Source organism: Bos indicus x Bos taurus, chromosome 17 (assembly GCF_003369695.1).
Source record: "Bos indicus x Bos taurus breed Angus x Brahman F1 hybrid chromosome 17, Bos_hybrid_MaternalHap_v2.0, whole genome shotgun sequence".
Classification (NCBI taxonomy): domain Eukaryota; kingdom Metazoa; phylum Chordata; class Mammalia; order Artiodactyla; family Bovidae; genus Bos; species Bos indicus x Bos taurus.
In genome coordinates, this window is record NC_040092.1 from 72513924 (window position 1) to 72541681 (window position 27758).

The 27758-nt window shown below is 38.1% G+C and overlaps 3 pseudogenes; all 3 read left to right on the forward strand.

The window, feature by feature from the left end:
• The first annotated feature begins 7100 nt into the window (after positions 1-7100).
• Positions 7101-9250, forward strand: LOC113907759 (annotated as a pseudogene).
• Positions 9251-15334: 6084 nt separating this feature from the next.
• Positions 15335-16094, forward strand: LOC113907760 (annotated as a pseudogene).
• A 3119-nt stretch (positions 16095-19213) lies between these two features.
• Positions 19214-20189, forward strand: LOC113907761 (annotated as a pseudogene).
• Positions 20190-27758: the final 7569 nt, after the last annotated feature.

Consider the following 27758-nt stretch of genomic DNA (forward strand, 5'->3'; position numbering starts at 1 on the left):
CCACAGTAAAAACAGACCATTTTTATTTAAGTGCACAGATTGATTTAAGCAAGGTATGAGCTTCAAGGGAAAATAGTAAGGATTGAATTAGTTGCTTAAATAATTCAAACCAGACATATATGTTACATAGGGCAATATTCATTATAAAAGAGAAAAACATAGTTACTTCTTCACAATAAAGAAAAAGGTAAGCAGCAAGTATTTTAACCAGCTTATTTTATAGTAGTATATTCTTTATAATTAAGAAATTAAAAAAAGAAGAAAAAAGTTCATTTCAGTCAAATTCATTAATGAGATAAATCTCCTGAACTTGAAATATGCAGGCTGTAACCACAAGAAATCAGACTCTCATTTTATGACAATGCGTGAGATACTGCATATAGCACTTGCTTTCTGATAATTATTCAGACATAGATATTTTAAATAGATATTACATGACATTTACATGTCTATGATACATGCTACATATTCACAATATTTATGTATTTTCATAAGTATACATGCATATTTATAAATATATATCTAGAGGTAGAAAAATATGCAAAAGTTGAGTTTGCATTTGTCTGTTGTCAGGTCTGTGACTGCTATGATCAATTTTTTTACCCATTTTTTCCCTATTTCTTATTCAATTACTGCTAAAGACCTCAAAATTATCTAATTACCTTTCAAGGCCCAACATGTAAAATATAAGCAGAGTTGTTAAGATTGTTGGGGGCCAGCCATAATGAGGTTGAGGACACATTACCTCAAATTCTTACTTACTTTATATTCTAAACTCAAGTGAACATATGACGCTATGATGTTTTATTTGTACTATAAACTTCTGTAGTATATCACATGGAATTTGCATGATGATGACAAGAACATATTTCTTATTTTTCTGATGAAAGTTTAAGTCTCTTTCTTACAGAGTGGTCTGGAGAATGGTGGTGGTGGGAGAGGGTGGTGCTGAACTGGGCCTGGCAGTGGAGTCTTAGTGATTACACTGCCCTTTGGTTATCTGAGATGCAGCTCACAAGAGAAACATCAAAGAAAACATGAAAAAAAAAAAAAAACACATTCAAAAATGGAAAATTAGGAAGCTCAAGGCAGAAAAATACAAATAAAAAGATAATAGAAACCAAACTGATCAGAAAAGAGAAGCATTTTCCAGAAGAAAATGCCACCCGTTACCTACAGCAATTCTTATCCTGAAAATAGGCTACACAACATATTTTTTGTTTTTGTTGTTGTCTGTTTTACTGTTACTCATAAACCCATAACCTTTAATGTGAGCCAAAAGAAAGAGTTTAAGAGTTGTTTTCTATTTTCACATTGTGGTATTTTAGAATACTGGATTTGATTTATTAATAAAAATACAAACAAAAAATGGGTAGCTATCATGTGAATTGATTTGAAATCATTGATTTATTTTGTCTTGTTTTGCTGCTGGACACAGTGTATCTGAGTGACTCTAAACATTTTATTCATAGATGGGATCCAGAGGGTAAAATCCACCAGAGTTGAACCAGGCTACATTGGTGGATTTCAACTTGCTTGGTTTCTCTGATATTCTTGACCTTCGAGGATTTCTTTTTGGGGTATTTTTGATCATGTATATGATTATTCTGATGGGAAATAGTCTCATTATTATAATAACCAAGATGGATCCTTCCCTCCAGACTCACATTTTTTTTTTCCTAGGGAATTTTTCTTCCTTGGAAATATGTATCAGTCACTGTCCCCGGGTTATTAACAGATCTTTGTAGACAATCTAGAAATATATCCTTGCTGGCCTGTGCTGCTCAAATGTATTTCTTTCTGGTGTTTGGGGTCACTGAGTGCCTTCTTCTGATTTCAATGGCTATGACAGGTATGTTGCCATTGGCAACCCACTGCTGTACCCTCTCCTTATGAACTGCAGGCTGTGTGTCTAACTGGCCGCTGGCAGTTGGGTCAGTGGAATTCCTACGTACTTAGGATTTACTTACCAGATCTTCTCTCTACCCTTCTGTGGCCCTAACCAGTTGAATCACTTCTTCTGTGATGTACATCCAGTGCTAAAGCTTGCCTGTGGGGACACTTTTATGATTGAGATATTTGTTTATGTAGTTGCTATTCTAGTTGTCACTATTATTCCTTTTATGTTAATTCTTGGTTCTTTCACGAGAATAATTGAGACCATCTTAAAGCTGCCTTCAGACACTGGGCGAGCCAAGGCTTTCTCCACCTGCTCTTCTGATCTCATGATTGCGGCTTTATTCTTTGGATCAGGACCCATTACATATTTAAGACCAAGTCCAGTCATTTGATAGGAATGGACAAGTTTCTCTTTTTTATACCATTGCCACACTGATGTTTAACCCTATGGTATATCGTCTGAGAAACAAAGATGTTATGGTGGCACCGAGAAAATTCCTATTGAAATTGATTGTACTGTGATTTAAAAATATTAATTCATAAAATTTGTTTCTTATTCATTACAGTCTCCACTCAATAATTTCTGTTATTTTCCCATTATATATGATTTAATATTTTAGGTAAATGATCTCTTATTTTTATATCACACAAAGTCTGATGTCATGTTAAATAGAAAAGTAATACTAAGCTCTATTCAGGGTATTGAAATCTCTGATATAACACATAGCATTCATTAATGGGTCTTGTGACCGTTGTTGGTTTTTAATTTTCCAAAATATTGCCTACATTTTCTTTTTCCAATGAGATTATTCAGCTTTCTTTCTCTAGTCCCAATGTATAGCCTGGAAACTAATAGATATCAAATCAGCTTTATTAGATTAAAAGACTAACAGCATGGTATAGCAGACCTGGTGTTGATAGTTCCATTAAAAGATGAGTGTTTGAGCAAAAATTATGACACCACATTCGAGACATAAAATGTCAACTCATTGGCAGTTGTACCTCTGCTGACTGCACAGAACAATGGGAAGAAGCAAAGGCCATTTGTTGCCTTTAATTTGAGGAAGGTTTTCCAATTTTCCATATATGCTGGTAGGGCATCTTCAGATACTGGTTTCTGAATATAGATTTCATGTCATAACATACTACCTGCATGAGAAGAATGTACTGTTTTCTAGGAAAGCCATTATTCTGATTGATAAAGGGTGGAAAAGAGATTTTCCAGCAATGGCTGACTCATCGACCTCTTGCATACAAGATCACTCCTTTAGAGATTTCCTTCTACATAAGAAGCAAAGAAAGCCTTCCCAAATTTGATTCTCTGGTTTTGACCACTTATTCAGGCTCAAAAATCTTATTTTTAACTGGGTTATTTGCTCTGAATATGCCTTTTAACATTCTGTCTATAATTATTTGCTTTGAGATATCCTTATTTTCCTCACTGCAGATGGTGAACTGAAGCTATGAAATTAAAAGGTGCTTGCTTCTTGGAAAGAAAGCTATGGCAAACCTAGACAAAGTATTAAAAAGCAAAGACATCACTCTGCTGATAAAGGTCCATATAGTCAAAGCTATGGTTTTTCCAGTAGTCATGGATGGATGAGAGAATTGGACCATAAAGAAGGCTAGGCTGAAGAATTGATGCCTTTTAATTGTGGTACTCAAGAAGACTCTTGAGAGTCCTTTGGCCTGCAAAGAGATCAAACCAGTCAATCCTAAACTAAGTCAATGCTGAATATTTGTTGGAAGAACTGATGATGACGCTGAAGCTACAATACTTTGGCCAACAGATGGGAAGAGACGACTCATTGGAAAAGACCCTGATGCTGGGAATGATTGAGGTTAGGAGAAGAAGAGGGCATCAGAGATGGTTGGATGGCATCACAGACTCGATGGACTTGAGTTTAAGCAAATTCTGGGAGATGGTAAAGAACAGGGAAGCCTGGCATGCTGCAGTCCATGGGTCGCAGAGTTGGACACAGCTGAGTGACTGAACAGCAACAACATAGGATATTAAATATAGTTCCTTGTGTGTATATACACATGCACACATGCGCGTGCATGCACGCACACACATACACATAGTAGGACCTTGCTGGTAATCAGTTTTGTAAATAATAGTTTGTATCTGCTACTCATAAACTCCAAATTTGTTCCCCTACCCTTTTTCCCCTTTGGTAACTATAAATTTGTTTTCTATGCTTGTGAGTCTCTTTGTTCTGTAAATAAGTTCATTTGTATCATTTTTTTAGGTTCCACATATAAATGATATCATACCATATTTGGATATTTGTCTTTTTCTAACTTGGTTCATTTAATATGATAATCTCTAGGTCAATCAATGTTGCTGTGAAAGGTATTATTTCATTCTTTTTTATGGCTAATATTCCATTGTGTAATATGTACCATATTTTTATCCATTCATCTGTCAACAGACATTAAGGTTGCCTTCATGCCTTAGCTATTGTAAATAGTACTACTATGAACATAAGGGAGCATATGTCTTTTCAAATTATAGTTTTATTTAGATATATACCCAGGATTGTGATTGCTGGATCATATGGCAATTTTATTTTTGATTTTTAAGGAACCTCAATAAGTTTTCCACAGTGGCTGCACTAGTTTGCATTCCCACCAACAATGTATTAGGATTCCCTTTTCTCCATAAGCTCTCTAGCATTTATTATTTGTAGATTTTTTTTAATGATGGCTATTTTGACTGCTGTGAGGTTGTAGTTTTGATTTACCTTTCACTAATAACTATTGCTATTGAGCATTTTTTTTCATGTGCCTGTTGACTATCTGTATGTTTTCTTTGTAGAAATGTCTAATCAGGTCTTCTGTCAAATTTTTCCTGGTTTGCTATTATGTTGTGTTGTTATTGAGTTATATGGGCTGTTTGTGTGTGTGTGTGTATATATATATATATATATATATATATATATATATATATATATTGTTTTTTGTTTTGTTTTGTTTTTGTTCTTTTTTAAAAATTTTAAATTTATTTATTTTAATTAGAGGCTAATTACTTTATAATATTGTATTGGTTTTGCCATACATCAACATGAATCCATTAAACCCTTGTCATTTGCATGGTTTGCAAAAATTTTTACCCTGTCCTAGGTTGTCTTTTCATTTTGCTTATGGTTTCCTATGCTGGCAAAAGCTTATATGTTTCATTAGATCCTATTTATTTATTTCAATTTTTATTTCTATTTTCTTGGAGCTTGAACTAAGAATATGTTGCCATGATTTATTTATTTCTGTATGCAAATAGACTCTGTTTTCATATGGACACACAGTGTGATTCATTTCTCTTTGTGATTTGTGTTTTTGGAATGGAATATTTGTAGTTTAAATTCTTTGTAAGTTCAGAATCACAGACAATTTCAACAAACAAATGTAATTACAAAATCTTAAAAATATGTTTTTTTTTTAATATATTGTCTTATTTACTCAGAGTATTTAAAGGCAACCTTAATGTCTGTTGACAGATGAATGGATAAAAATATGGTACATATTACACAATGGAATATTAGCCATAAAAAAGAATGAAATAATACCTTTCACAGCAAAAAAGAGTTGAAGTGAGTGTCATTTTCTTATTTACTTCACTCAACTAGTGAGCTGGAATGAAGGCTAAACACACTGAGACGAGGGGAGGGGTGAACACACACACACGAACACACACAAACTCAAACAGAAAAGGAAAAATGATAACTTGGTAGTGGGCTATGCACCCTTTTGGAATATGTGGGCGCTACAAAGAAGCAATTAAACAGACAATTAAAATTAATATCTTATAAACATTGGTGAAACATTAAGGTAACAGAGAGATCCATAATCACATGAGGATGCAGGATCCACATCCCATTTGACTGCATCTAACTGCATATGATCTTGTTTTAATTTCCTCTGAGATTAGAGTTTATGCCTTTAGAGGACTGATGCCACAACCCAAACCTATAATCCTGTCCTCATGGTTACCCTACCCTGTTCAAGGAAAACCAAATAAAAGGCAGCCATGTGTATACATTCAGAAAGTGTCTCAGATTTTTACGAAGGTGTAATTCAAAATTTCACTGCTTTTCATTTCACTTAGAAAATGAAAATCTTTTCATTTTTGTGCCTCAACTGAGTTATTTGGGATTCTAATAAAAACAACAACAACAATAAACTAGACAAGTTAGTAATGGGAAGGATGCTGTTAAGTATTGGTGCTGCCATTCATTAATGTGGACAGGTACAGTGTGTGCTTATATTAATGTGTATGCTTAGTCGCTCAGTCATATCTGACTCTTGGGACCCCATAGACAGTAGGCTCCTCTTTCCATGGGATTCTCCAAGCAAGAATACTGGAGTGGGTTGCCATTTCCTTCTCCAGGGGATCTTCTCCACCCAGGAATTGAACCCGGGTTTCCTGCATTGCAGGCAAACTCTTTACAGACTGAGCTATGAAGGAAGCCCTGTGCTAATACTAATACATGGCATTAATTTTATAGTGTGCTTTGTAATGAAAGAGTTGTTTGGTTTAATTTAAAACACTATAAAATCATGTTTATGAATATGGTAATTGTCAACATGTTGATTATTTGAAATGGACTTTTTTTACTGCATGAGGAACACAAAAGCAACTTTCAAGTATTGGTGCATAGATTCTAGAGTTGCAGGATATACAAAGTGGTCCTGAAGAGAGAAAAAAAAAAAAAAATGCATTGAGTAAACTCCCATACCTGTTCAGACAATGGAAGAGACTTCAGGTAGAATAGTTTGGTACTTTGCATTTTGGATGTAGGCTAGAAGAGAAAGAATAGAACATATATATTGGATTTGCAGAAACTGAAGTGAAATATGTGTACTTAGCCCAATAATTTGAGAATCTTTCAAACCAGGTATATTTTAACATGGAGAATTGTTTAATAGATTCCAATGCTTATTCATTTGTCCACTAATTTTCCTCTTGCTTCACTTGCTCTATATAATATGGTGTTATCCTAGATTATTTTCATGTGTGACTAATTTTATTAGACCTACTACTTCTTGTAAACTTTTGAGAGGAAAATATTTACATGAATTCAAATTGAAGCATAAAGTATCTGTAATAAATGGCCAGAAAAAATTATACTTTGCTCACTGAGTTCATCCTGTTGGGATTAGCAGACACACTGGAGCTACAGGTTATCTTCTTTTGCCTTTTTTCTGTGATTTATACACTTATAGTTGTGGGGAATGTTGGGATGATTCTCTTAATCAGAACAAATTCCTGACTTCACACACTCATGTACTTCTTCCTGGCTAACCTGTCCCTTGTGGATGTTTGTTATTCATCCACCACCACTCCAAAGACGCTAGTAGATTTTTTTATCAGCGAAGAAAACCACCTCCTTTGCTGGCTGCTTTCTGTAGATGTACTTCTTTATCGTTTTTGCCACAACTGAATGCATCGTTTTTGGGTTAATGGCCTGTGACTGCTCTGTGGCCATATGCAACCCTCTCCCGTTCGCCTTGATCATGTCCAGTACAATCTGCCTGAAAAGGGGGCTTTTACAGCAGGACTGTTGAACTCTGTGGTTCACACAAGTTGTATAAGCAGCTTATCATTCTGCAGTTCCAATGTCACTCATCACTTCTTCTGTGACAGCCCCCAATTTTTGAGCTCTCTTGTTCCGACACATGCCTATATGAAAGTATCTTGTCCACTTTTGCTGGTGTGAATATCATTGGAACTCTGCCGGTGATCCCCACTGCCGGGAGCTGGCGAGAGACATTCCGCTCGTGACAAAGATCATGAGGAAGGAGGCTCGGCATACGCAAAGGCGGGATCGAGCCTCGGGAGTCTCCCCGGATATTCTCGAGCATCTTCCCCCCAAAAACCAGAGTCTGCCTACTTTATTGCTTTGTGCTCTCACCTGTGACTTTACTGGGGGCTGTCCCCCACCACCATCTCGCTCTCTCTGTCAAAGAGTTAACTTACAGCTCCAATTAATAAACTTCCTGGGCAATTAGGAGTGTTTAAATCCAAACCCCTCAGATGGCTCTCTAACTCGCCTGACAACACAGCTATGCATACGATTATTTACAGTCTCCCAGCCTCGAGAGGCACGGGAAGCTTAAGATATTCAAATAGCTTAGAGCCTCTCAGAGAGTTAGAAACTGTCAGAATAAGACTAGTAAGGGATTTCATTGATGAGTCAATGCTTGTTGCCAAGTTTTCACATCCCCTGAATTGTATCCTTGAATGTGTAGTAATTAATATAGTTGGTATGTAGAAAAAATAAGTAGTGGCCTTGGTGTTAGTAACTTTAGATCCTTAAGGTGATAAATTCTTTCCTTTGTTGTAAACCCATTACACATCCGTCCTATAGGAATGCAATTTTATCTTCGGAAGATGGCGCCAAACTTTAAAATAATTACTCTTAGAGAAAATAAGTCTTTATTGATAAGTCCTTGTCAAGAGTCATAAAATGTTAGTAGGTCTTCTGGCCAGAAGATGGTGTAAATCACCTAAACCATTTGTATATGATAAATTTGCAGAAAAGAAACCCCGGTGTTTGATAAGAATCAAAGACTGTTGACTTTGCATCCCCTATTATCCTCTATGTGTAACTTAGGGTATATAAGCCCCTGTTGAAAATAAAGCTATGGGCCTTGCTCACCAGCGCTTGGTCTCCCTATGTCATTCTTTTCACATTCTGGCTGAAGTCTCCATCTGGAGCGTGGAACCCACCATGCTTACTAATTATGCCTGGGCTTCTAAGACCCACTCGAGAAGGTGTCTAGGGTGAGGCACCTTCCGCTATTTGAGAGGGTGCCTGTGGCCTACGTAAGTGGTGCAAACTTCTTGTCTTGAAGTTTTATTGGTCTCCCACGTAAACCAAGCTACTCAGCCTCTTTTCTCAACTGAATTTTCCTACTAAGCTATCCTCATTCGATTACTCTTTATATCTCTAATTATCATATAAATAGTCGCCTAGGCCGTCTCTCCTTCGAATACCCTGGATCAGCCGGGGCTGGACCCCGGCACCTCACCTCCTACTCCTACATTCTCTTCTCCATTTTCCGTATGCATTCAGGGGAGGGGAGATGCAAAGCATTCTCCACGTGTGCATCTCACCTGACAGCCATCATCCTGTTCTATTCCACCTCCATCTATACTTATCTGAGACCTACTTCCAGCTACTCCTTGACACAGGACAAAGTAGCTTCCATGTTCTACACAGTGGTCATCCCCATGTTGAATCCTCTGATCTACAGTCTCTGGAATACGGAAGTGAAGAAGGCTTTATGGAATGGAATTACTAGGAAAAGGATTCCTTCATTTCTGTTATTGATTAATTTTCTGAACTAAATAAAGTACATAATTTAACTTTCAGAAACTGGATCAAGCTTATTTTCATTACAACTTAATCTGTGTAATTATGTTCTAGTAATATTCATGGACACGAGTCCTGTTAGATATAACTTATCAAACATGTCAGATCATGAAACTTTTTTCTAATCATTGTATGTTTTCCTATAGGTTTCTAAAATATGATTTATTCATAAAGCTGTCTTGGTTAGGGAAATAAAGGGTTAAGTATATGGAGGAGATAACTTTTGCAATGTCACATGAATCTAGTTGTGTATTATATTTTTAATTGTCAGCTTTTTAAAATGTATTTTTTCATTACATTTCATTACAAACCATTACATGATTTGTAAAGGATTGTATATATCACATGTGTGAAAATATTTTCAATGTAGATTTCCACCTAATTGAATTAGGGCTGTAATGCTTAAATCAAAACTCAGTAATATCATTTAACTGCTACAATAAACATGTGGACTTTCATCTCCTTTATCCCCATAAACACATAGTTATTCATTAAAGAATATGTAGGAATTTGTTTAAATATATTTGTTTAGAAAACTGCTGTTTGATTAGAAGGAATCAATTGCAACAGCTTTTCTTCTCTTCCCATCTTTTCTTCTTAAAAATTTCTCACATTTTCTCTCCCAGACTGATCCACATATTTTACATAAAGCCACATGCACACACAGTCAGCTGTAGCAGAGTTTAATCAATGCATAGTTCAAAGTAGGTAGATCTGTATTTGAAGGATAAAACAGACCCGTATCCTTTAAAACAGTCTCATGGATTTCCTGATTATGGAAATATTCTATCAGTCACCAATTAAATCCATTAAAGTGAACCCATATATTATATTAAAGGTAAACAATAATATATATGTGGAATGGAGTGGCATAGTAGAATTCTGGAGGAAATTGAGTGGGATTCAGGGATTGCTAAGATGCTAACCACACTTAGAGCGTTTGGAGGGATATTCCTTGTGGCTCTTCCCTTGTCCTCACTGCTGAAATTGCTCCTGATAGAAGTTGCAATATTCAAGTCATCTGGGATATAACAAAGCTGATCTGTCACACTTGTCACACCATCCAGTGCCCTTTGCTGTCCACATAGTCCAGCTGGGTCTGATGATTATTCGTGTAGGTATGTAGTAAGAAATTAGTGTCTCCTAATTTATTTCACTTAAAAACAGAGCTTCCATCTTAGCTCAGTTGGTAAAGAATTTTCCTGCAATGCAGGAGATCTGGGTTCAATCTCTGAGTTGGGAAGATTCCTGGAGAAGGAAATGGCAACCCGTTCCAGTATTCTTGCTTGGAGAACTCCATGGACAAAGGAGTTCAGCAGACTACGGACCAGGGGTCTTAAAGAATCAGACACAACTGAGTGACTAAGACACTCACTTTTAAGAATGGAACTAGATTGAAGGTTAAATTCAGCCAGATGAGTGTAGGGATATGCACACACACACAAAAAGGGAAGAATCATAATTTGGTAGAGGATTATGTAACCATTGTAATAAGCTAAAACTTCAAAGAAAGAGGCAATTAAATAGATCATTTTTAAAAAATTTTCAAATAAATAGCTTTGAAATAACACAGAGATCAAAAAATTCAATATAGGCTTTAACCGTATCTACTTGCATGTGATCATATTTAAATACTTCTGAGACTGGAGTTTCTGCCTTTTGAGGATTCATGACACAGTTCAAACCTATAATCCAGTCCCCATGGTTACCCAACCCTCTTTCAGATCAGATCAGATCAGTCGCTCAGTCATGTCTGACTCTTTGCGACCCCATGAACCCCAGCACGCCAGGCCTCCCTGTCCATCACCAACTCCCGGAGTTCACTGAGACTCACGTCCATCGAGTCAGTGATGCCATACAGCCATCTCATCCTCTGTCGTCCCCTTCTCCTCCTGCCCCCAATCCCTCCCAGCATCAGAGTCTTTTCCAATGAGTCAACTCTTCGCATGAGGTGGCCAAAGTACTGGAGTTTCAGCTTTAGCATCATTCCTTCCAAAGAAATCCCAGAGCCGATCTCCTTCAGAATGGACTGGTTGGATCTCCTTGCAGTCCAAGGGACTCTCAAGAGTCTTCTCCAACACCACAGTTCAAAAGCATCAATTCTTGGCACACAGCCTTCTTCCAACTCTCACATCCATACATGACCACAGTAAATAAAAGGATAGCAATATGCATATACTCAGAATGTGTCTCAAATTTTTACAAAATGGTAACTCAAAATTTCACTGCTTTACATTTCACTTAAAGAATAAAAATTGTCTTCTTTATGTTTTTTTTGTGCCTCACCTGAGTTATTAGGGATTCTAGTAAAAACAGAAATAATAGACTAGACAAGTTAGTACTGAGAAAAATGCTGGTAAGTACTCGGTGCAGTCTCTGTCATTCACCACCATAAACAGGTATAGTGTGTGCTCCCACATGACATTAGTTTGGTAGAGTGCTTTGAAAGGAGAACAGTTATTTGTGTACCTTAATACACTACAATATCATTAAGAATATGATGGATGTCAAAATATCAGTTATCAAACTGGGCTACTATTTGCTGCCTGGAGAATCACACACAAGTGATTTCCAAGTGACCATGCATACATTTTGGAGTTGAAGAATATAGAGAGCAGACTTGAGGAGAAAAAAAAAAAAAGATTTCAGTTAAATTCAAATACCTGCTCAGAGAATGGAAAAAACTTCAGCAAGAATAGTTCTGTACTTTGCAGTTGGATATGGACAAGAAGGGAAAGAATAGAACATAGATGCTGCATTCGAAAAGGAACCTTAGGTGATGTATGTGTATTTAGATGAGTCATTTGTGGTTCCCTCAGTTCAGAATTAATAAAGCCAATACTTAATAAAATCCAATGCTTATTAATTTGTCTACTAATTCTCCTCTGACTCTGTTTACTGGGCTCTGTTGTCCTAGGTTTCCTTTCCATATATGTTTTACTTAATTAATATTTGTATTTCTGGTAAATTGTGCAAAGGGAAATATGCACACCCAGTTTAAGTTTAAGCATACTATACTATAAACAATGGGCAGAAAAAATTACACTTCACCCACAGAGTTCATCCTGTTGGGATTAACAGATACATTGGAGGTACAGGTTTCCCCCTTTTGCCTTTTCTTGGTGATTTACAAAGAATGAAGGGATGGAGCCAAAGCAAAAAGAATACCCAGCTGTGGATGTGACTGGTGATAGAAGGAAGGTCTGATGCTGTAAAGAGCAATATTGCATAGGAATCTGGAATGTCAGGTCCATGAATCAAGGCAAATTGGAAGTGGTCAAACAAGAGATGGCAAGAGTGAATGTCGACATTCTAGGAATCAGGGAATTGAAATGGACTGGAATGGGTGAATTTAACTCAGGTGATCATTATATCTACTACTGCGGGCAGAAACCCCTCAGAAGAAATGGAGTGGCCATCATGGTCAACAAAAGAGTCCGAAATACAGTACTTTGATGCAATCTCAAAAACTACAGAATGATCTCTGTTCGTTTCCAAGGCAACCCATTCAATATCACAGTAATCCAAGTCTATGCCCCAACCAGTAACACTGAAGAAGCTGAAGTTGAACGGTTCTATGAAGACCTACAAGACGTTTTAGAACTAACACCCAAAAAGATGTCCTTTTCATTATAGGGGACTGGAATGCAAAAGTAGAAAGTCAAGAAACACCCGGGGTAACAGGCAAATTTGGCCTTGGAATATGGAATGAAGCAGGGCAAAGACTAATAGAGTTTTGCCAAGAAAATGCACTGGTCATAATAAACACCTTCTTTGAACAACACAAGAGAAGACTCTATGCATGGACATCACCAGATGGTCAACACAGAAATCAGATTGATTATATTCTTTGCAGCCAAAGATGGAGAAGCTCTATACAGTCAGCAAAAACAAGACCAGGAGCTGACTATGGCTCAGACCATGAACTCCTTATTGCCAAATTCAGATTTAAATTGAAGAAAGTAGCGAAAACCACTAGACCATTCAGGTATGACCTAAATCAAATCCCTTATGATTATACAGTGGAAGTGAGAAACAGATTTAAGGGCCTAGATATGATAGATAGAGTGCCTGATGAACTATGGACTGAGGTTCGTGACATGGTACAGGAGACAGGGATCAAGACCATCCCCACGGAAAAGAAATGCAAGAAGCAAAATGGCTGTCTGGGGAGGCCTTACAAATAGCTGTGAAAAGAAGAAAAGTGAAAAGCAAAGGAGAAAAGGAAAGATATAAACATCGGAATGCAGAGTTCCAAAGAATAGCAAGAAGAGATTAGAAAGCCTTCTTCAGCAATCAATGCAAAGAAATAGAGGGAAACAACAGAATGGGAAAGACTAGGGATCTCTTCAAGAAAATCAGAGATATCAAGGGAACATTTCATGCAAAGATGGGCTCAATAAAGGACAGAAATGGTATGGACCTAACAAAAGCAGAAGATATTAAGAAGAGATGGCAAGAATACACAGAAGAACTGTACAAAAAAGATCTTCATGACCCAGATAATCACGATGGTGTGATGACTCACCTACAGCCAGACATCCTGGAATGTGAAGTCAAGTGGGCCTTAGAAAGCATCACTATGAACAAAGCTAGTGGAGCTGATGGAATTCCAGTTGAGCTATTCCAAATCCTGAAAGACGATGCTGTGAAAGTGCTGCACTTAATATGCCAGCAAATTTGGAAAACTCAGCAGTGGCCACAGGAGTGGAAAAGATCAGTTTTCATTCCAATCCCAAAGAAAGGCAATGCCAAAGAATGCTCAAACTACCGCACAATTGCACTCATCTCACACGCTAGTAAAGTAATGATCAAAATTCTCCAAGCCAGGCTTCAGCAATACATGACCCGTGAACTTCCAGATGTTCAAGCTGGTTTTAGAAAAGGCAGAGGAACCAGAGATCAAATTGCCAACATCTGCTGGATCATGGAAAAAGCAAGAGAGTTCCAGAAAAGCATCTATTTCTGCTTTATTGACTATGACAAAGCCTTTGACTGTGTGGATCACAAGAAACTGTGGAAAATTCTGAAAGAGATGGGAATACCAGACCACCTGATCTGCCTCTTGAGAAATTTGTATGCAGGTCAAGAAGCAACAGTTAGAATTGGACATGGAACAACAGACTGGTTCCAAATAGGAAAAGGAGTACGTCAAGGCTGTATACTGTCACCCTGCTTATTTAACTTCTATGCAGAGTACATCATGAGAAACGCTGGACTGGAAGAAACACAAGCTGTAATCATGATTGCTGGGAGAAATATCAATAACCTCAGATATGCAGATGACACCACCCTTATGGCAGAAAGTGAAGAGGAACTAAAAAGCCTCTTGATGAAGGTGAAAGTGGAGAGTGAAAAAGCTGGCTTAAAGCTCAACATTCAGAAAACGAAGATCATGGCATCTGGTCCCATCACTTCATGGGAAATAGATGGGAAACAGTGGAAACAGTGTCAGACTTTATTTTTCTGGGCTCCAAAATCACTGCAGATGGTGACTGCAGCCATGAAATTGAAAGATGCTTACTCCTTGGAAGGAAAGTTATGACCAACCTAGATAGCATATTCAAAAGCAGAGACATTACTTTGCCAACAAAGGTTCGTCTAATCAAGGCTATGGTTTTTCCTGTGGTCATGTATGGATGTGAGAGTTGGACTATGAAGAAGGCTGAGTGCTGAAGAATTGATGTTTTTGAACTGGGGTGTTGGAGAAGACTCTTGCGAGTCCCTTGGACTGCAAGGAGATCCAACCAGTCCATTCTGAAGGAGATCAGCCCTGGGATTTCTTTGGAAGGAATGATGCTAAAGCTGAAACTCCAGTACTTTGGCCACCTCATGTGAAGAGTTGACTCATTGGAAAAGACTCTGATTCTGGGAGGGATTGGGGGCAAGAGGAGAAGGGGACGACAAAGGATGAGATGCCTGGATGGCATCACTGACTCAATGGATGTGAGTCTCAGTGAACTCCGGGAGTTGGTGATGGACAGGGAGGCCTGGTGTGCTGAGATTCATTAGGTCATAAAGAGTCGGACATGACTGATCTGATCCACATGTTTACACTTATGGGGAATGTTGGGATGATCCTCTTAATCAGGACTGATTCCAAGTTTCACATACTCATGTATTTATTCCTGTCCTTTGCAAATGTTTGTTATTCCTCCACCATCACTCCAAAGATGCTGGTTGATTTATTATCTGGGAAGAAGACAATCTCCTTTGTTCACTACTTTTTGCAGATGTACTTCTTTTTAGCCTTGGCCACAACTGACTGCATCCTTTTTGGGTTAATGGCCCGTGACCACTATGTGGCCATATGCAACCCTTTCTTTACGCCTTGATCATGTCCAGGACGGTCTGCCTAGAAATGGCAGTAGGGGCTTTTACAGCAGCACTGTTCAACTCCATGGTAAACACCAGTTATGTAAGCACCTTACCATTCTGCAGTTCCAATGTTATCCATCACTTCTTCTGTGACAATCCCCCATTTTAAGTTCTCCTGTTCTGACACACGCCTGCATGAAAGCATCTTTTCCACGTTTCCTGGTGTGAATATGGTCGGAACTCTGCTGGTGATCTTCAACTCCTACTCCTACATTCTCTTCTCTGTTTTCCGTATGCATTCAGGGGAAGAGATGCAAAGCCTTTTCCACGTGTGTGTCTTACCTGACAGCCATCATCCTGTTCTATTCCACCTCCATCTATACTTATCCGAGACCTACTTCCAGCTACTCCCTGACTCAGGACAAAGTGTCTTCTGTGTTCTGCACAGTGGTAATCCTCATGTTGAATCCTCGATCTACAGTCTCGGGAATACTGAAGTGAAGAAGGCTTTATGGAATGTAGTTACTCGTAAAAAGATTCCTTCATTTCTGTGATTTATTAATTTTCTGAACTAAATAGAATATATAATTTAGTTTTCAGAAACTGGATGAAGCTTATTTTCATTACAGCTTAATCTGTGTATTCATGTTCTGGTAATTCTCATGAACATGTGTCCTATTAGACATAATTTATCAAACTTATGTAAGATCATGCAACTTTCATCTAATCATGTGTATTTCTTGTAGGTTGCTAAAATGTGATTTATTTGTAAAGCTGTCCTGGTTAGGGAAATAAAGGGTCAGGTATATGGAGATAAAATTTACAATGTCACATGAAACTAGCTGCTTATTATTTTTGTAATTGTTAGTTTATTTTTGATGTATTTTTCACCATTTATGATTTGTAAAGGGTTGAAATATATGATATTTGTGAAAAAGTTTTCAATGTAAAATAGATTTCCATTTTATTGAATTATTAAGATTTTAATGCTTAAATAAAAAATAAAAAAATAGCATTTAGTTGCTACAGGAAACATGTCAACTTTTATTCCCTTTATCCCCACAAACACATATTTATTCATTAAAGAATATGTAGGAATTTGATTAAATATGTTCTGCTTAGAAAACTGCTGTCTGGTTAGAATGCACTGATTGCATCAGCTTTTTTTCCTCTTCCTGTCTTTTCTTGTCAAAAATTTCCTGTCCTTCTTTCATGTTTTCTTTCCCAGATTGATACACATATTAACACAAAGCCACAAGCACACACATTCAGCTATGGCAGAGTTTAATCAATGCATAGTTCAAAGCAGTTAGACCAATATTAGAAGTTGAAACAGACCCATATTCTTTACAATAGTCTCATTGATTTCCTGATTATGGAAATGTTCTACCAATTACCAATCCAGTCCATTAAAGTCAATCTGTATATTATATTAAAAGTAAGCAATATTATATAGGTGGAATGGAGTGGCTTAGTAGAATTCTGGAGGAAATTGAGTGGGATTCAGGGATTGCTAAGATGATAACCACACTTACAGTTTTGGGAGGGATATTCCCCATGGCCCTTCCCTTGCTCTTACTGCTAAGTTGCTCCTGATAGAAAATGTGACGTTCAAATCACTGGGGAGGTGGCAACACAGACCTCATGACCTGTCACAGCCACCTGGGGCCCTCTGGGGGCCCCATAGTCCAACTGGATTAGATGAATATTCATGTAGGCATGTAGTTAGTAGAGTCTCCTTCTAATTTATTTCACTCAAGAACAAAGCCGATTGAAGATTAAACTCAGCCAGACAAGTGGAGGGGCACACACACACACACACACACAAAGGGAAGAATCATAATTTGGTAGAGGGTAATGTGATGGGAAAACAGTGGAAACAGTGTCAGACTTTATTTTTGGGGCTCCAAAATCACTGCAGATGGTGACTGCAGCCATGAAATTAAAAGACGCTTACTCCTTGGAAGGAAAGTTATGACCAACCTAGATAGCATATTCAAAAGCACAGACATTACTTTGCCAACAAAGGTCGATTTAGTCAGGGCTATGGTTTTTCTAGTGGTCATGTATGGATGTGAGAGTTGGACTGTGAAGAAAGCTGAGTGCCGAAGAATTGATGCTTTTGAACTGTGGTGTTGAAGAAGATTCTTGAGAGTCCCTTGGACTGCAAGGAGATCCAACCAGTCCATTCTGAAGGAGATCAGCCCTGGGATTTCTTTGGAAGGAATGATGCTGAAGCTGAAAGTCCAGTATACTTTGGCCACCTCATGGGAAGAGTTGACTCATTGGAAAAGACTCTGATGCTGGGAGGGATTGGAGGCAGGAGGAGAAGGGGATGACAGAGGATGAGATGGCTGGATGGCATCACTGATTCGATGGACATGAGTCTGAGTGAACTCCGGGAGCTGGTGATGGACAGGGAGGCCTGGTTTGCTGTGATTTATGGGGTCGCAAAGAGTCGAACATGACTGAACAACTGAACTGAACTGAATGTACCCATTGGAATAAGCTAAAACTACAAAGAAAGTGACAATTAAATAGACTTTTTTTTTTTTAATTTGGCAAAAAACTTTAACACAGTCACCACTAAGTTCCATCTAGAGTTTACTTTCATATACTTACATATTATCATATTTAAATACTTCTGAGACTGGAGTTTCTGCCTTTAGAGGATTCATGACCCAATTGAAACCTATAATTCAATCCCCATGGTTACCTAGCTCTCTTCAAGGAGAATAAAATAAAAGGGGAGCAACATACATATACTCAGAATGTGTCTCAGATTTTTATGAAGAGGTAATACAAAATTTCACTGCTTTATATTTCATTTGAAACATGAGAATTGTCTTCTTTATGTTTTTTTGTGCCTCAACTGAGTTATTAGGGATCCTAGTAAAAACAGAAATGATAGACTAGATAAGTTAGTACTGAGAAAAATGCTGTTAAGTACTTGGTGCAGTCTCTGTCATTCACCGCCATAAACAGGTACAGTGTGTGCTACCACACGGCATTAATCTGATAGAGTGTTTTGTATGAAGAACAGTTATTTGTGTACCTTAATACACTACAATATCATCATTAAGAATATGATAGATTTTAAAATATCAGTTATTGAACTGTGCTATTTTTTGCTGCTTGGAGAACACACAAACGATTACCAACTGGCCATGCATAAATTTTAGAGTTGAAGAATGGAGACAGTATTCTTGATGAGTGAAAAAAAAAAAAGCATGTGACTTAAATTCAAATACATGCTCAGAGAACGGGAAAAACTTTGGCAAGTATAGTTCTGTACTTTGCATTTTGAATGTGGACTAGATGGGAAAGAATAGAACATAGATGTTGCATTCAGGAAAAAAAAAAAAAAAAACCTTAGGTGGTATATTAGACCAGTCATTTGTGGATCCCTCAATCCAGATTATTAGAAACAAATATGTAATAAAATCGAATGTCTATTCATTTGCCCACTAATTTCTCTCTGACTCTGTTTACCATGCACTGTTGTCCCAGGCTTCTTTTTCATATATGACTTAACTTATCACTATTTCTATTTCTGGTAAATTGTGCAAAGGGAAATATTTACATCCAATTTAAGTTTAAGCATACTGTATCCGTAATCAATGGGTAAAAAAAATTATACTTTACTCACGCAGTTCATCCTGTTGGGATTAGCAGACACACTGGAGCTACAGGTTATCTTCTTTTGCTTTTTCTTGGTGATTTACATGCTTACAGTTGTGGGGGATGTTGGGATGATCCTCTTAATCAGGACTGATTCCCAACTTCACACACCCGTGTACTTCTTCCTGGCTAACCTGTCCTTTGTTGATGTTTGTTATTCATCCATCATCACTCCAAAGATGCTGGTTGATTTATTGTCAGAGAAGAAAACCATCTCCTTTGCTGGCTGCTTTCTGCAGATGTACTTTATAGCCTTTGCCACAGCTGAATGCGTCCTTTTAGGTTAATGATCTGTGACCGCTATGTGGCCATATGCAGCCCTCTCCTTTATGCCTTGATCATGTCCAGGACAGTCTGCTTGAAAATGGCAGCAGGGGCTTTTACAGCAGGACTGTTCAACTCTGTGGTTCACACAGGGTATGTGAGCATCTTGTCATTCTGTAGTTCCAAGGTCATCCATCACTTCTTCTGTGACAGTCCCCCACTTTTTAAGCTCTCCTGTACTGACACATGCCTGCATGAAAGCATCTTTTCCACGTTTGCTGGTGTGAATATGGTCGGAATTCTGCTGGTGATCTTTGCCTCCTACTCCTATATTCTCTTCTCCATCTTCCGTATGCATTCATGGGAGGAGACGCAAAGCCTTCTCTACACGTGTGTGTCACCTGACAGCCATCGTTCTGTTCTAGTCCGCCTCCATCTATGCTTATCTGAGACCTACTTCCAGCTATCTTTGAATCAGGACAAAGTGGCTTCTGTGTTCTACACAGGATGATCCCTATATTAAATCTTCTGATCTACAGCCTCAGGAATAAGGAAGTAAAGAAGACTTTATGGAATGTAATTACTAGGAAAAGAGTCCCTTCACCTCTGGAATTGTTTGGTGAATTTTCTGAATTAAATAGAATACAGTGAAATTTGGAAAGCTAGATTCAAGTTAGTTTTTCATTAGAATATTTTCTAATTAATCAAGTCCATTCTTTTTCACATATATGTATCCAATTAGATATAAGTAAAGTTATCAAAGTTATATATAAAACTATGGAAGTGTCATCTAATCATTCTATATTTCTTTTGGGTTCTCAGAAATAAGGATAACTTGTAAAGAAATTTGGGTTATGAAAATAAGCAATTCAGTATTTAGAGTCAAAAGTGACAATATCACATGAAACTAACCATGCAGAGTATTTGCAATTGTCAGTTGTTTTTTTCCTGATGCATGTTTTTTCACAATTTATAGTTTGTGAGAGAGTGTTATATACAACATATGTCACATTTTTTAAACTTTAAAATAGATTCCAGTTTTATTTGTGGAATTATTTCCTGCAGAGTTGCTTAAGTCTAAATTCAGGAATATCGTTTTAATTGCAAAAGTAAACATCCCAACTATGATTTCCTTTATCCCTGGAAAAACACACATATCTGTTAAAGAAAAAATATGAATTGGTATAAAACAGTGTTATTTAAAAAAATGTTGTCTGATTTGAACGCAAAAATTTATGATAATTTTTCTTCTATTCTTTGTTTTCTTCTCAAGCGTTTCCTATCCTTCTCTCACTTACCCTCTTCCAGATATTAGTACATTAACACAAAGACACATGCACACATACTCAGATAATCATGTTTCAAAGGACAATAAACAGTTTAACATCAAAAAGGTAAAATGCAAATGGCTAAGTGTAGAAGAATAAAAATTCTGTTATAAAGTAGCTGAATTTATGTGAAAATATGTAAGCTGTATAGATTAATGTGCACATAACTTCAATGCAAATAAGTAGTAGTAGTGGCAGTGTTAGTTGCTTAGTTGTGTCCAATTCTTTGCCACCCCACACACTGTAGCCCTCCAGGCTCCTCTATCCAAGGGATTCTTCAGGCAAGAATACTGGAGTAGGTTGCAAATAGATGACTTATTGCAACTAGATAGCCTTATTGCCAACCTATAAGACTACAGCCTTATAGAAATAATTTTAAAACAAATTGCTTTATTGAAACTATATGGGATGTATGTCAAATAGAAAGTGTGGCACCAGAAAACAGAAATGTGGTCATTTTTTGCTAAACTGAGATATAATTTACTGCCTTGGATAGGAAATTGATGCGTACATATGTTAGCGTTCTCTTTAAACTTTGTGATACTAGCCTGTCTGTGGACACATTGCTATGTCAAAAACTGAATTGGTGAATTGGGTTCAAAGTGTTAAATCTCCTGAAATTGTATTATCATGTTTGATTTGACTTTGTTATGAAACAAATAAGATGTAAAAATATAATATATTAGTCATGGTTGCATTGTGTGTGTCAGTCATTAACTCATGGGTAAAGGAAAGCAGAAAAATGAAAAATGCGTACATACTTTTTGATAAATCTGTTGACTATCCTCTATCTCCCTGACGTCTGACTTTAGATTTTCTCTAGTCAATACTGAGGAAGATATGGAAAACAATTCCCAGTCTAAAAAAAAAAAAAAATACACTACAGACAAAGAAGGATAAACACTTTTTTTTGGTTCTTATTTAAACAGCTGCAGTAAATAGTTTGGTTGAACCATCTTTGTATAACAGGCACTGTGGACTCAATCACCTGTGGCCAGGTAAGTGCATTCACATGTTAGTGCAATGGCTATGTGGAATGTGGGAGATGAGTGTGAAGAATGTTCTTAGATAATTTATGCAGAGGGAGAGCAGAAAAAAAGTAGTGCATCTGTGCTAACTTGGTTAAACTCTGATAAAAATAGGAAACTCCTGCATTTCTAAGATCTAAATGTTCTAAAGCAGAATATTTGCAAAGAGTTGAATGCTACTGAGTGACAAACACATACGCATCTAATTTAGGGTGAAGCTTCACCGTAAACAATCATTCAGGGACAGGTGGCTTTGATATTTTACACTGGTGACTTCCATGGTTTTGGGCATCATTTTGTGGTTTTGCAGCCAAAATTCTAGAATTCTAGGAGATGTCCTCTTGTTACCGAGTCCAAGCTCACTCTGCTCTCCACACAACAGGCCAACGAATGAATCTGAGAGACAAAGTGTTGTGGCAAGGAAAATGACTTTATTCAGAAAGCAGCTGACCCTGAATATTCACTGGAAGGACTGATGCTGAAGCTGAAGCTCTAATACTCAGCCTGATGTGAAGAGCCAACTCATTGAAAAAGACCTTGATGCTGGGAAAGATTGAGGGCAGGAAGAGGAGAGGTGACAGAGGATGAGAGGTTGGATGGCATCACCAACTCAATGGACGTGAGCTGAGTAGCCTCGGGGAAACAGTGAAGGACAGGAAAGCCTTCTATGCTGCAGTTCATGGAGTTGCAGAGAGTCAGACATGACTGAACAATAATTGTCACATATGGTTGATTGTTTCCCGAGGCTAGTTTTTTCCATGACATTTTCTTCAGCCATTTATTTTGGTCCCCTGGTCCTGGTCAAAATAGTCCTCCTTTCATAATTCTTGCTTTGCTGACCATGGACTTGGGTTTCTGTGGTCAAGTCAAGAAGGAGCAGAAAAGCTGCAGGAAGGGGAACCCCTTCCAGAGCCCAAAAGGGGGCTCTCATCTAACACTCAGAAATGAATTGTCAGAAGAGACATAGTCACTGACAAAGCAAGAAACTTTATTGGGAATGGACGCCTAGGCAGAGGCCAGGGTGGTTAGGGAGCCCAGGATGACTGCCTTGCCATGCAACTCACAGTCTAGGGTTTATGTTGATGGAATTAGTTTCCAGGTTGTCTTTGGCTGATCATTTGGACTCAGGGTCCTTTCTGGTGGTGCACGCATTACTCAGCCAAGGTGGATGTCAACGAGAAGGCTTCTGGGAGGTGGTAGGACATGTGGAGTCTCCTTTTGACCTTTCTCAGATTCTTCCAGCTGATGGTGTCTTGTTAGTTCCTTACCAGGACTTCCCGTGGTAAAATAATTCATGCAAATATGTACTAAGGTTTCTAGCCAGGGTGGGCAGTTTCAGTCAGTGTGTTTCCCCTAACAGAAACAGTGAGATTGCCACACACATGAATCAGCAACAAAGAATGCACATTAACAAAGAATGCAAATTTTAGTTCTCAGCAATGATAGGAGAACAGAGGGGAAAAACACAAAACAAAGAACAGAATCACTTGTCAAACAGTTTTAATTTTGAGGGTCCTATTACACAACCACCAAGATAAAAGAAAAATGTTACATATTACTGTACTCAGGAATTAGACTTCAGGGTTAAAAGGTTGTGATACCTTGCAGTGTACATTAAATTTTTATTGTTGCATAACACATTACCAAAATTTTAGTTTAAACACACACACACACACACACACAGATACATATACACAGAGATACAGTAATTATTCCTGAGTTTTGTAGGCCAGTACTCTTATCACAGAGTTGCATATTCCTCTGTGTAGGGTCTCACAAGATTGCAATTAGGGTATTATCCAGGGTTGTAGACTCAGCTGAGGACTAACTGGAGAAAGACCAAGTTTTGTTGGCATAATTCAATTTCTTGCAGTTGTTAGACTGAAGGCGTCACTTCTGGCTAGATACGGGTTAAAGGCTCTCTGTTCCTTGCTGCGTGATCCTCATCATAAGCAACAACTAATATGATAGTTTTCTCCTTTAAAAGCCTCCTACTGAGATGGATGTTACAGGCTTCTGTAATGGATTCTTATTTACATAATCATGGGCATCCTATATTACTTCCCTGCCTGGACTAGTAGCAGCAGACATGACCAACTACACTCAGTTGGAAGGTATTGACCAAAAGTATGGTTATCAGGAGGTAGGGACCACAGAATCCACCTTAAGGGTCTGTCCATCATGGAAGAAAATCCACAATGTTAATCTCATGACCATGCTGGTTTTACACCTGGAGACAATTTCCTGATCAAAGTATGGATAAATAGAACTGAAAGAATAGCACAGATGCATCACTGAGCTGAGGGGGCAGAAATTGGAACTCAACAAAAGATCCTAAGATCTGTCCCAAGGCACAAAACATAAGGGAGGTGTGTTGGTGGCTGGGGCTGGGAACCGACCAATAGGCCTGTATTAATTTTCCTGAGAGTCTCAGGGAGAACAATGGGATATTCATATCCCAGAGAAGGTTACAGGGGGCTTCTAAGAAAATGACTGCCATGTGGTTGCAGAAAGAATGGAGATACTAGAGATAAAGCATAGCTCAGAGTTATAGGAGGTGCCTCTCAACCAGAACAGTAAACATCTGGGTATATTTGTGAGGTGGGTGACAGTGGGCCTCTGGGCCGGACACCTGGTGTTGTCAAGTGGAATAGAATTGAGCCTTTGTTCTCACCCCAATACTCCAAGGACAAAGCCACTGATAAAAGCTGAGCACTGTTAAAGCAAAGAGACAGGTAGATGCCGACTCCTGAGGTCAAGGAAGACTTCCCTGTCTGCACATGTGCAGGAAGTCTTCTTGGGGGTTGAAAAGGGAGGGTGCCCCACCCTGTAATAAGTGTGAACATGTACCCATAGGCCTCTGTGGTGGGATCCATCTTAGAAAAAAATTGTGCACTCCTCTTGAGGAGGATCCATGGACCAGTCAGGTTGAAGGAAGAAACAAGACAACTGGCCAAACGTAAACAAAGCCCCTGAAGGATGGTCCTATATGTGTGATTTACACACCTCCACAGTGCATTCCTCCTCACTCAGGACACTTCCCCCCCTTTCCTCTCAGGGTGTGTATCTGTGTATCTGTGCCTAGTTTCTGATGTACTGCACTCCTCCTCATTGGAGACAATGTCCGTACCCTTTCTTTCTGGGGGTGTATCTCTGCCCTGCTTCCGAGTTAGATAAACAAACTGTTTTCCTGTGTGATCTCCCATGCATTGAGCTATATCTCTTATAGTAAAATTTGTACCTGTTTTTACAGTTTTTCTCTTCTTAAAACATTCTTACTTTCAGCTAGGGGCAAGAGTTAGAGCCACTTTAATTCTAGCCCCTGGTGGTCTTGTGGCTAGGACTCTTAGTTTTCATCTCATGCATCATAGGCTACTTAAATTATCTAGAATATGAAAAGCTCAGGGAGACTAACCCACTGTCCAGAAAAATAAATAAATAAACAAATAATCAATTGAAAATGACTTCAAGATGTCTCAAGTGATGGATTTAGCAATGCCTCCCATAATCTCTTAATAGGATAGCCAAGGACTTGAAATAAAATATAGCTAAACAAAATTTGAGTTAAATACAGAGTTTCAGGGCTTTCCTGGTGGTTCAGATGGTAAAGAATCATCTTGCAATGAGGGAGACCTGAGTTTGATCCCTGTCTTGGGAAGATCCCCTGGCAAAGGGAATGGCTACCCTCTCCAGTATTCTGGTCTAGAGAATTCCATGGACAGAGGAGCCTGGTCCATGAGGTAACAAAGAGTCAGACATGACTGCATGACTTTCACTTTCACACACAGAGAGTTTCAACAAATACATAAAACCTGTAAAAAATGCACTGAAATTCTAGAGTGAAAGGTAAAAAGAAAGGGAATGAAATATAAGTGAAAAGAAAGTAAGATGAAAAATTAATGTGATTTGATTTACAGCAATTTGGACATGTGCAAGGAAATGCCAGTGAACTTGAATTTAAATTCTGGAAAAAAATAAAACCCATAAAGAGTATTTAAAAAATGATGTAAAAAAAGTCACAGCCTCAATAACAGGCATTGTCTAAAATTGCCTAAAATATGAATAACTGAAGGCCAAGTGTAAAGAAATAATTATAGTGATAGAATAATTTTCAAATTTGTTGGAAATCATGAATATATGTATTATAGTGAGCCCCTTTAGAATGAATAAGAGTAAAATCTATCACACCATCGTGAGACTGTTACAGAATGCAAGATTGTGTCCCTGATGCACAGTGAAGCCAAACACAGCTGAAACATCCTAGTTTGGAGCAGAGAAAGCTTGACTGCAGGGCCACGCAAGAACAGGTGCCTCATACTCCAAAAACATTTGGTACTCTTGCAAGCATTTAAACAAAGCATTTTTAAAGTCCAGATGAGGGAGAGGGTCGCAGTGTACATGATCAGCTCATGTACAATTATGTATTTGGTTGATTCTGAGGTAGCAGAGCAGCTGATATTATCAATCATTAGGTGCCAGGAGGTCTGGAAATCAAGCAGTTAATTTCTTCCACTTGGTAGTGGTCACTAGCATTTGAGGACTTCCCTGGTAGCTCAGATGGTAAAGGATCTGACCCAGGAGACCTGGGTTTGATCCTTGGGTCAGGAAGATTCCCTGGAAAAGGGAATGGAAACTCACTCCAGTATTCTTGCTTGGAAAATCCCATGGACAGAGGAGCCTAGTGGGCTACAGTCCCAAAGAGTAGGACATGACTGAACTACTAACACTTGACTTCTTTAGCATCTGAAAAACCCAGGGAATGTGCATGAAATGGTATTATCTGGGTACTTCACAGAGGAGCTAGACAGAGGATTTCAGGGAGGTGCAATAGTAGTCCTGATCTGTTAGACAAATGACTACTTAAAGCTAAAATATTGACAGGGTAAGTTGGGATTATAATATAGATACAAGTATAATATATGACATCAATAACACAAATAATGCAATCTGAGGAACTGGCAGTATACTGTTACAAGATTATGACATTTGTGAAACGTCAGGTGTGAAGTGCTTGACGTGAGACATGAAGTGGAATGTGGAAAGTTGTAAACAAAAATCAAAGTGGAACAATTTTAACTGTAGGCAAACATTGATAACTTGCACATTTTAAATTGTAAGCCCAGAAGCAATCACTGAAATGATAATAAAAAGTCAGAGCAAGATATCAAATGTAAAATATAAAACAATTAATTCCAAAATTGGCAGAAGAGCAGCAAAACAAAGGAATAAATGGAAACAAATAGGAATTTATAGAAAAAAGAAAAAAAGTTAAATATGGACTAAGCAGTCCAAATGAAAGGTAAACATTAAAATTTTAAAAAGCTATATGTTCAATATCAGCCACCTTGAACTGCATTTTGAATAAACAGACTGAAAGTGATTGAAAGCAAAAGAAATGAAAGTGAGATAATTTCCATATAATAAATTGTTAATAAATATTTTTGAATGTGCAAAAATGGAGAGAAGAAAAAAATGAGATAAGGTATAAATAAGAAAGAAAGTGAAGTCATTCAGTCGTGTCCGACTCTTTTGAGATCTCATGGACTGTAGCCCACCAGGCTCCTCAGTCCATGGAATTTTCCAGGAAAGAGTACTGGAGTGGGTTGCCATTTCCTCCTCCGGGGCATCTTCCCAACCCAGGAATCAAACCCGGGTCTCCCACATTGCGAGCAAACGTTTTACCGTCTGAGCCACCAGGGAAGCAAGGTATAAGGAAAATGTATATATATTAGACATTAAAGAGGTCATCGTGCAAGTATGTTCAGCATGGGGTGTATGTGTGTGTGTGTGCTAAATTGCTTCAGTCACGTCAGATTCTTTGCGACTCTATGGATTATAGCTTTCCAGGTTCCTACGTCCGAGAT